Genomic DNA, 11,226 nt, shown 5'->3' on the forward strand with positions numbered 1-11,226 from the left:
TTCACTTATTAAATTATCCAATTGATATCTGTTATATCATGAACCCTCACTTGCACACAAGATAAAATAATTAGCCTATCTTAGCACCACGAAATCTTAGATTACTTAGCAAAATTTTCTGGCTCTTTACATTAATTTTATCTCAGGCCACCATTCTCTGAACTTATGGTAGGCCACTTCACTCACAAACCTGTCTTGCCATGCCTCTAGGTTCCTGGTTCTCTTCACCCCTCCTACTTGGGGCTCACCCGCTCCTACTTCTTCTCCTTCTTCTACGGGACCCTCCCCGAATAGTGAAGTTGTAGGTTAAGTGGAATATTTATTGTCACTGCCTGCAGCTGAGCCCTCAGATGACTCAGAAGCTATGTGCACTGATGCTTGGGAAGTAGGAGAGCCCAAGGTGTATCCCTTAATCTGTTCCTCTCCGGCCAGTCAGGAACATATTCTGGCACGGAGTCTGAGTCGGTCACCTCTTGGGATGGCACATACTCACTCCCCGAGTGGTAAATAGCTCTATCAGTAGCCCTTATGATCTTTTTGGTGTTTTTGAAGTCTTGTCGGGCTTACAGGGTGAGTCTAATCATGCCTCATCCCCTACCCCGGGAGGACTCTCCTTTTCCTTTCTATTTATCGCCTTTGCCTCGTGATTTCACCATGATCTGTAAAGAGGACACATTATATTCTTGTTAGTATCCCAGTAACAGATCAAACAGTGCAGAAAAAAATGCAGACAGTCAGAATTGCAGACTGCGGACCGCACAAAATGAAGTGCGGCCATAAAGAAGCTACCGCGGACCGCACAAAATGCACCACGGTTCGCACTGAGGTAGGGATCAGACTACCTACTCTCTGATTCTGGGTACCGTGAACCGCGCAGAATGTATTGCGGTCCGTATTAAGGCACCGTGGTCCTCAAATATCAGCTTTCAGAAGTTCCACCACCGCGGTCCGCACAAAATAGCATTGCGGACCGCACAAAATCCACCGCGGTCCGCGGTAAGTACCCAACAACAATACCAACCTAGGGTTTCAGTTTTTTTACATTTTTGGTCTAATTTTCACCTCTTATTATTCACCTAGGTGTTGAATCAGTATTTTTACCCAATTAACCCTAATCTAAACAACTAATGATACCCTAAGCTAAAAATTAAAGAAAAAGGGGAGAAGAACTGAAGAACTAATCAATTTAAAATAAAATAAACACATTAAAGCTAAGTAAATATTAAAAATACCATAAGTGAGATGCAATGTAGCTTAATGAGATTCAGCAGTTGGATTCGAGCAAGTAGGAGTGATGAACAATGATTTTTTTTAGCTTTGGAGAGTAAGGGGTCGAAAAGTTTGAAATGAGGGCCTCAGGTCCTATTTATAGAAAAAGGAACTGGGGCCCATCTCACCTACCCACTGCGGACCGCATAAAATAAAGACAACGCTGCCTCATCTTCAATAGAACCAAGCACCTCAATTACAACCATTGAAGCTGAAGAAAGGGTGATTGATGCAGTTTAAGGAACTCCACTAGCACCTGAGAGAAGGACAGAGGAAAATCAGCCAAACATACCCTCTTACTCTTAGAATGAACCTCAGGCGCCTAACTGGAGACACCAAAGCTCTTATCCAATAGACAACATTATTACTCCTCTAGATTCCAGAGTACAAACCAGATTAAGAGCCAGAAATTCACTTGCCTTCTCAACCTTTCTCTCCCAAATAGAACCCAAAATTATCAAGGAAGCCTTGAAAGATGCAAATTGGATTACAACCATGCAAGACGAGCTACATCAGTTTGAAAGAAACAATGTGTGGCACCTGGTACCTAGACCCCCAGATCAAACCATTATAGGAACCAGGTAGGTATTCAAAAACAAGCTCGATGAACATGGAATTACTACAAGGAACAAGTCCAGGCTAGTGGTCCAAGGCTACAATCAGGAGGAAGGGATTGACTATGATGAAACGTTTGCTCTAGTGGCTCGCATAGAAGCTATTAGAATTTTAATCGCTTTTGCATCTCATATAAAATTCATCTTGTTCAAAATGGATGTCAAGAGTGTATTTTTGAATGGAAAGAAGAAGTCTATGTGAAGCAACACCTAGGGTTTGAATGTATTGCGCACCCTGAATATGTGTTTAAACTAGACAAAGCTCTGTACGGGCTAAAGCAGGATCCTCGAGCTTGGTATGAAAGGTTGTCAAAGTTCCTTTTGGAAAATGGCTTTAAAAGAGGGAAAATTGACAACACTCATTTCTTAATGAAACGAGGAAGGAACCTGCTCATTGTTCAGGTCTATGTTGATGATATCATTTTTGGAGCAATAGCTGATTCTCTATGTGAAGAATTTGCAAAACTCATGGGAAGTGAATTTGAAAAGAGCATGATGGGGGAACTGAACTTCTTCTTGGATCTTCAAGTAAAATAGTCCCCAAAGAGTATATCCATTTGTCAGCAAAAATACATCAGAGAGCTCTTAAAAAGGCTTGACATGGAAGCATCAAAGGTGATAGACACTCACATTGCTACTGCCACTCGACTGGACCTGGATGAAACTGGATCTCTTGTGAATCAAACCATGTATAGAGGTATTATTCGGTCTCTCCTCTATCTCACTGCCAGCACACCTAATATTGTTTTAAGTGTGGGGCTCTGTGCAAGGTTTCAATTAAATCCCAAGGAATCTAACTTGAAGGCTGCCAAAAGAATACTGAGATATCTCAAAGGAACACAGGACCCAGTGATGTATTATCCGTCAGGTAACAGTTTTAATTTGATTGGGTATGCTGATGCAGATTATGTAGGTTATCTTGTAGACAGGAAAAGCACTTCTGGAATAGCTCACTTCTTAGGTTTATGTCTTATCTCTTGGGGCACAAGAAAGCAAAATTCAATGGCTCTTTCAACAGCTGAAGCTGAATATGTAGCTGCAGCATCCTGTTGTGCTCATCTTTTATAGATCAAGCAGCAACTAGAGGATTTTGGGGTACTCACAGAGAGTGTGCCCCTTCTATGTGACAACACCAGTGCACTCAACAAGGCCAAGAATCCAGTTCAACACAAAAGGACAAAGCATATTGATGTGAGGCATCATTTTCTGAGGGACAATGTGGAGAAAGGGCTGATATGTATGAAGTTCCACATCACAGAAGATCAAATTGTAGACATTTTCACCAAGGCGCTAAGTAGGGAACACTTTGAAAGAAACAGAGTGAAGCTGGGGCTTGTAAAGCCCAATTGAGAACCTGATTCCTTTTTATCTGGCTTTCACCTTCAAGAAATAACTGGCTAAAAGTGTTTTCTGGCAATGTCTAACTCACTTCAATACCGTTGCAAGTAAACACGCATGATGAGTATAGAAGTTATAGATGCAGTGCGTGAATGATAAAAGAGGATTAACTATTTCAAAATAAAAGGTCAAGAACATGGTTCTTGTACCAAAGGTTAGTAGTTCTGCGCATCCTTTAATACACGTCTTAAAAAGGGTACAAAACACAATTGCCATGCCATTAACTTTTCAGATCCTGCTGTCACGTCTCTTCATTTCGAATCAATCCATCTCCCTCTGAAACATTGCAATTCTCCATGCCCAACTGCCATTTCAGAACCGGTGCCTATTCCTCTCTCTTCATAATTATCCTCTCCTCTTAAAAACCCTTTTTCCTGCTCTTCCCAACCATAAGTCTTACATTAGAATTTCCCAAAAGCATAGTTACACCACTTCTTTCAATGGATGAGACAACTTTCGATCTCACTGCCTCAGTTGTAACTACTACTGATCAATCTATGGAGCCTTCTGCTCCCACTGATCCTTCCTTACCCACTATTACTCCTGCCGCTACAGTCATACCTCACCCACTTTCCTAGTATTTTCCTACTTCAGAAATCCTTAAAACTACTGCTCTGTTCTCCCCATCGTCTGAGGCTCTCACCAGTCAAAGACCAAGTGGAGAACAAGGTCAAAACCCTGAGGTCACAAAGCATTTTGCCATTGTTACTACCGATTCCATGGTTGTGGTAGCACCATTTGAGGAAGAGAAAAATATCGTAACCGTGTTTGTGGTATCTGCTAATGGTGTACTGCATGAGATCACCTCTCATAAAAACGAGTCACAAAGTGTGGGGGAAGATGGGGCCCTTGTAACTGTTGAAGGGGATGCACTAGCAGATACTACTGGGGTATCACATGAGGAACCTGATCCCTCTCCGGAGGATCCAGGTCAAGGCTTTCGTTCCTAGGACAGTGTTGTTCCTGCATTCGATGTTGTACCTTGGAAATTCAAGCACCTGAAATGAGATCCAGTGATGAAGAAGACCTAGATAATATGGCTCTTGATGCATTCATAAGTAAGCGGAGGGTTGTGTCCACCCCTGAGTCTGAAACCAAACGACCTACTACCAGGCTTCAAGTAAAGGTGGCATACGATTCTGCCCTTCAAAAGAGCAAGAAGAGTACTAAGAAGAAAAGGAGAAAGTTGGTGAAAGACGGTGTACCTGTAAGTGATGAGGCGATCCCTATAGTAGAGGTGGAAGAGGAAACCCCAAATGAACCTGGTTCACTTGTTAGACGGTCTTCAAACAAGACAAAGCCTGCTTCAATAGAAAAGGGGTCTATATCTAGGTTTAAGATGAAGGAGGTGGTGAGTAAGTTTTCGATGTCTGATAAGGAGGTGTTATTCAAATCCAAGGGAAAAGGAAAATTTTGTGAAGAGAATTCCGGCAAACGCAAGTCTGAACCTTTTGAAGAACTTGGTTCTATGAAGAGAATGAGAAGTGAAGTTAGACTTGGCTCTGAACGCCTGAGGCATCAAAAAGTTCTACTAGGTCGTACGTTTGACCCAGCAATCCCTGAGATGGCTAGAATGCGCCAAATTCTGGAAATGGTCGAGTTTCAATGCTGGGCGCATCTATTTCAAATTGATGCACCTAAGGTATATGAGGATGAGGTACAAAGCTTTTTTGCTAGCCTTTTTCCAGTTGAGACTGACCACATTTGTGCCTTGGTCAATGGGGTGGACATCGTGTACGATGTAAAGTTTCTTGGAGAGATTCTTAAAGTTCCTACAGCTAGTGTGTCCAGTGTAAAAGATGTGTGTCAGTTTAACTTCAGAAATGCTGCGGTAAAAACCAATGCAAAGCAGAAGGGGGACCAGATCTATAAGAAAGCGCTACTCCCTGTCTATCAACTGTTGTTCGAATTGGTTAACAAAGTTCTATTGCCTCGAGCTGAGAGGAGGTCAGTGACTTCTAAGTCTGACCTATTCTTGATGGAGCAACTGGACAGTTTTACTCCTGTGAGTCTGTCTGCTATTATGATTGAACACATGCAAAAGGTTGCCACCTTCAAATATGGTAATCATGTCCTTCCTTATGGGTTCCTGCTTACTCAAGTGTTCAAATTCTTTGAAGTCCCACTAGGAACAGGCCAGGTGGGGACTAGGAAGCAGACTTTCTCACAGACAACTTTGGAAGAGTGCATAGAAAAAAATAAGGGGGTAGGAAGTACATCAACCGTCTCACGGCTTATTAATGCTCAGAACAGTGCAGCTGAGGAGATTCGTCGGTTGAAGGTCAGGAATGTTATCCTGGAAGGTCAGCAAGCCCAAGCGGTTCCAGTGTCAAGTGATGAAGTGACTCGTTTGACAAAGGACAATGTTGATCTCAGGGCGCAAGTAGAGAACCTGAAAGCAGAACTGCTCTATGAGCAAAAGTCGGCAAATGCTTGAATAGACCTCGTTCTCCAAACACTTGCTGCAGCTTCCAAGCCCTTTACTCTTAGTGCCCCCTAAGTACCCCTTCAGTGACCAGTTTCTGGAAATGTTTGTTAAGTTTTCTTTGATGTTTTGGCAGATGTTTTTGTTTTCTTTTTTTTTATGTGGTTGGGATGAAACACTAATGCTCCCGTTTTAACAAGCCCAATGTTGCCTTTCGCTTTTTCAAAGCAAAGGCATATTAAAGTTTTACTAATATCAATCCTTGTTTTATTACGCCAGTACTCTCCTTCTGTGTTTCTATTCTCTTTCATGATTGTATGCACATTTGTGGCATGAGTTAGCTTAGCTGGGCTTCTTTGTGCTGTTATTCTGTCTGTTTTTTAATGATGCCAAAAGGGGGGAAAATATGGCCATTAACTTAGGGGGAACACATGTGTTACGATAGAGCGTGTTCCCCTATTACTTAATCTGGTTCTTACTGCTCTAAATCTACTCTATAAATGTTAAGTTTGTCATCATCAAAAAGGATAAAATTGATAGGTTTTAAATGTTCTCGCCTTATGTTTTGATGATCTAGCAAACTTATTGTTAAGGACCAGATAGGGAACCTGACCTACTCGGACTATACTGCAAGCTTAACTAATTCCAGCTAAAGGTGAACTGCTACAGCTTCAGGATCTAGGAACCCAAACAAGGATCTGATACCCTTGTGGTTCCCTCATCACAGTACAAGTCAATTGGTCACAACTAGAAATGAAGTGACTGACTGCACTGTTTCTGCCGCACTGCACTGTCTCCAGCGCCCACTCATGCGCCCACTCATTCTCTAACCAACTAAAGTGCTCACATCATTTTAAGTGATATGATCAAGATATACCTACAATGAGTGTATACAAAACATCAGTTGAAGGTTTCAGTTTCTTATTCAAGCTCCTTGCCAAAAAGAGAGAAATCAATCCTCACAAACTTGAAGAACAAAGTTGAACGCAACTACGGACCAGTTCCTAAAAGATAGCTTGTTGTTGTCCTAGTTGAGTTGTAGCTTTGTGATTGTACTTATTGTATCTCCTAAACTGCTTAGCTAGAAGCGTTTGATTAGGAATCCTCTTGTAAATCCATAAACTCCTTGAGTTTATGTTGTGACTAGGTTTAGTCATAAGCAAAAGTCTTTGTAATGGTAGAGTTACAAAGTGGCTTGTGGTGAGAGAATCACAAGTTAGTAAAAGTCTTTGTAACTAGAAAGTCACAAAGTAGCTTGTGGTAAGAGTACCACAAGTTAGTTGAGTAAATTCTTTGTAATGGAGTCATTGCAAAGTGGCTTGTAATAGGTTTTTACAAGTTAGTGAAGTTGAAAGCCTACAGGTATAGGTCGTGGTTTTTTATCCCCTTGTGTGAGATTTTTCCACGTAAAAATCCTCTTCTATTTATGTACTGCTTTATTAGCATTCTCAACAGAATCTCGTAGAGGACCAGATACTCTACTATTTGGTGGACTCACACAAACTAACAGAATGGAAACAGGCTATCTTATACAGAGAGATTCATTGAAAGCTATCCTCTTGGTAAGCATCTCGTAGTCCCACATAGCTAGTCATATATGCATTATTTAATTCAACATAACAATCTACCATCCTTTGGTGACAGATCAGGTTTACTGAAATGTGTATTAATTTTATGTTTAAAATAATTACTATCGCAACATCAATTCGAGAAGAAAATGGTGATGAGACTACACCAAGTACTTTTTTGCGTTCATCATCCCCTATCGTTAGTACTAACTTACAAGGTCGGGCTTGTTTTTTTTTTCTTTTTTGTTTCTGGCTAATGCATAGGATGCGTTTGCTGCAGGTACGGATTCAACATATACAGCTCTAGAGTGGACAATGACTGATCTTTTGAGGCATCCAAGAGCTATCGAAACATTATAGAATGAAGTGCGAGGATTAGCCCAAGGGAAATCGGAGATAACAGAGGATGACTTAGGAAATATGCAGTACCTGCAAGCAGTGATCAAGGAGAGTCTTAGACTTCATCCACCGTTTCCGCTACTACTTCTTCGAGAATCAACAGAAGACGTAAAATTACTAGGCTATCACATACCTGCTAAAACTCAAGTCATAATTAATGATTGGGCAATCGGAAGAGATCCATTGTCGTGGGATGATCCAGAGGAGTACCGGCCAGAGAGGTTCTTGAATAGTAATATTGACGTCAAAGGACTAAACTTTAAATTGATTCCCTTCGGAGCAGGCAGAAGGGGCTGCCCGGGAAGAACTTTTGTTGTTGCTATGATTGAGTTAGCATTGGCAAAGCTTGTAAACAAGTTCAATTTTGCATTACCAGAAGGATTAAGAGAGGAGGATTTGGATATGACTGAAACTATAGTAGCCTCACTGTCAGTAGGAAATCACCTTTGCTAGCCGTGGCTACTCCGTCCTCTACTTAGGACTTCTTTTCTCCAATTTTTATCATCTAGATTATTTATATATATAAGCCATGAAACATATATCTCCAAGCATTAATATTGCTAGTAGCTACTAAGGTAATAATTTCAGAACCTGTAATACATGTTCGACTTCCTTTTTGGGTGCTTTTACATCTGCTTTATTTTCTCATATGTAAGACTTATTAATCAGCTATCCTTCCTTTCATATCCTACACCTTACTAGAATTTCTTAGTGTAAATGGGAGTTGTAGTCTTGCACTAGATATGGAATATTCACTGTAATTCTACACGCTCATTTCTTCTTACCCAAATAGCTGTCCACCCTACCACTTAAACTAAAAATAGCCGATGGAATTATAATATATACATGATTTATATATTATATGTGTTTAATTGCATATATTCAATATATAATCTATGTATATGACTAAAAAGGGTAAAAAGAAAATATGAGCGGCTATTTGTGTAAAGATACTTCAAAGTAGTGACCACAGAGAGACTATGATATAGCAACAAAAAATATGTACAAGCTAAGTCTTTTATTAATGCTTGTGAAAGTACAAGAAGGGGGGAGGGGTGAATTGTCGACTTTTATTTTAAGTACTCTAAGTAGTTGACTAGTTTACCAATTAGTCGATTAGAGATAAGAACAGAATAATAATAATGCAGAAATAAAGTGGAGGAAATAAAGACACCAGGATTTTTTATACTAGTGTGGATTCAATGTGAATCCTATGTCCAGTCTCCTTGGGTTGCAAGGGTGATCTCTTTTAGTATTTGAAGTTTCTCGAGTACAAGATGGTTGATGCAGCTTTACACCAACAGCTTAGTCTCTGTGTCACTTTTTTCTTCTTGATACAATGTCTCACCAGTGTTTATCTCTTTTTCTTCTCTCACTAATTAAACAGCATATCTAAAAGGAAATACAATGTTTGTTTGGAGTAGAACAAAAAGAGTGATAATGGTTCGTTCAAAGTGTATGCCTGCTTCAAGCCTGGAACAGATGTATATATACTTCGTGAGGCCTTCTTGACTCTTGATTGACATGAATCTTGAGAGATTACAAACCCAAAGAACTTGATCCTTGAACCAGATCGCAAATTGATTATTTCCAAGAATAAGGTCAGGTTTCCGTTTATCTTCCTTGACTTGTGTCTTTGACAGGTTTTTCTTCCGCTGGGCAAATCTTTCCGTTACTTGAGTGATTGATGATGGATCCCTTGATTTCGGGCTTTAATGTAGAACTTTGCACTCTTATTTTCCTTTATTTATTTTTTAATCATTTGCACCTTTCTTCATTTACGTCCACATGTGAATTGCGATGCTTTTCGCCTTTGAAAACAGTGAATCTTTCAAGTTTCAAGTCTATTATTTTCAATTTTAAGGTTTTTAGCATTTAACCCATTATATTTATAAAGTTGTAGGTTCATATCTACTATTTTTGTAATTTTAATGAACCTTTACATATAAATTTTAATTCCATGTGAAAAGCTATGGGTTGAATACTACATCCCCCAATTAATCCACTAAATGCTATATTAAATGTTTTAGAATATTATTTATTAAATGTTATCGGGTGTCAGACATTTATTTCATCTTTATGAGCATCATTCTTTACGATAACAAATGAAACAGTTGTCTTCGGTCTTAGTTATCCCCTGCCTTTGATTCCACGTGTCACCCTCTTATGCAATGACTTAACATAGCATATTTTACCCTATACAAATAGTCCCCCTGCTTTCCAGTGACATAACTTTGTGTCGTCGGAAAGTTAGTAGAAACATAATAATATAATTGAGCATAATTTTCAAGAATATATAATGTATATTTTAAGAATAACGTTATTTAAATAATTATTTTTATATTACGTGCATGGAATATATATTTTACAACCTTTATTTTCTTTCATTCTGAATTGTGTAAATAAATTTTTGAATTTTGTTAATACTAAAATTATTCTAATTAATTTTTTTTACTATGCTCTTTATTTTGTTATTCCGACATTATATATGCTTAAATACTTTTTTTATTTATAAATAAAATTTATTTACTCTATAGGTAAGTGAAACGGCAGAAATAAGGACTTCACTGCAATAAATAGAAAAATTCCAAGAATATGCAAAATATATACTATACTTACAAATTTCTGTCTGATATAAGCGCAAACGTAGACATGTTGTCCCTATGCCGCAACCGAGGGTACTAAAGTCTACCAAAAGCAAGAAATTGAAAACAAAATTTTTAAATCAATAGAAAAGATAATTACCTATAACAATCAATAATAAGTGCAATAAGTTATCTATGAACAAGTTAAATACTTAAATTATACTGATTCTGTTGAAAAATTACAATAGATAATTTATTTTATTTTTTAAGTTACTATATTTGACTTGTTATAAATATTTATTATATATTGTTGCAAGTTATTTAATTTAGAATTTAAGTTTTACATCAAAAATAGTTACACAATTAAATTATTTGTCGAGTATACGTATATAAATTTCTTGATAAGCATAGTGATAATTGTTAAAATTAACAAACCTATATTACAGACTAAAATATACAAATATAACTTAAAAATATTTATATTAATTATGTATATAGCTAAAATTCTTTTAAAATAACTTTATGCTGTCGATACAAATCCTTTCGCTAATCTAACAAGAAAACTCCCAGAAGCAAAAAGAAAAAAATTAATAAAAAAGATAAATAAAATAAAAACAAAAACTCCCACAAGCAAACTGTTACACAAGGAACTCTCCACCCACCCCAGCATATGATCAGAAGGCATCTCATAATCTCATCCTGGCGTACTATGTTGGGTGGTTTGATACTCCAAACACCTCCAAATCATTCTCAACAATTATAGTACTAATACCCAGAAATGATCACCAAATCCTCTTAGTAACTTACTCCCCCACCCCCCACCCCACAAACACATGCTGAATAATTGTCTCGTTACGGCTGTTGAGAGAGGAATAATTTCTATTGATTATGTGAAGTCAGAGATAAATTTGGCCGATCCTCTGACTAAATATGTGGGAAGAAAATTAATTCTTCAAACCTCTAAAGAG

At 38.3% G+C, this 11,226-nt stretch overlaps 1 pseudogene; it reads left to right on the plus strand.

Moving 5' to 3' along the window:
- LOC104214913 (cytochrome P450 71A4-like) overlaps window positions 1-8,152 on the plus strand; it is a 41,699-nt pseudogene extending 33,547 nt beyond the window's left edge.
- Window positions 8,153-11,226: the final 3,074 nt, after the last annotated feature.

Source organism: Nicotiana sylvestris, chromosome 3 (genome assembly GCF_000393655.2).
Source record: "Nicotiana sylvestris chromosome 3, ASM39365v2, whole genome shotgun sequence".
Classification (NCBI taxonomy): Eukaryota; Viridiplantae; Streptophyta; class Magnoliopsida; order Solanales; family Solanaceae; genus Nicotiana; species Nicotiana sylvestris.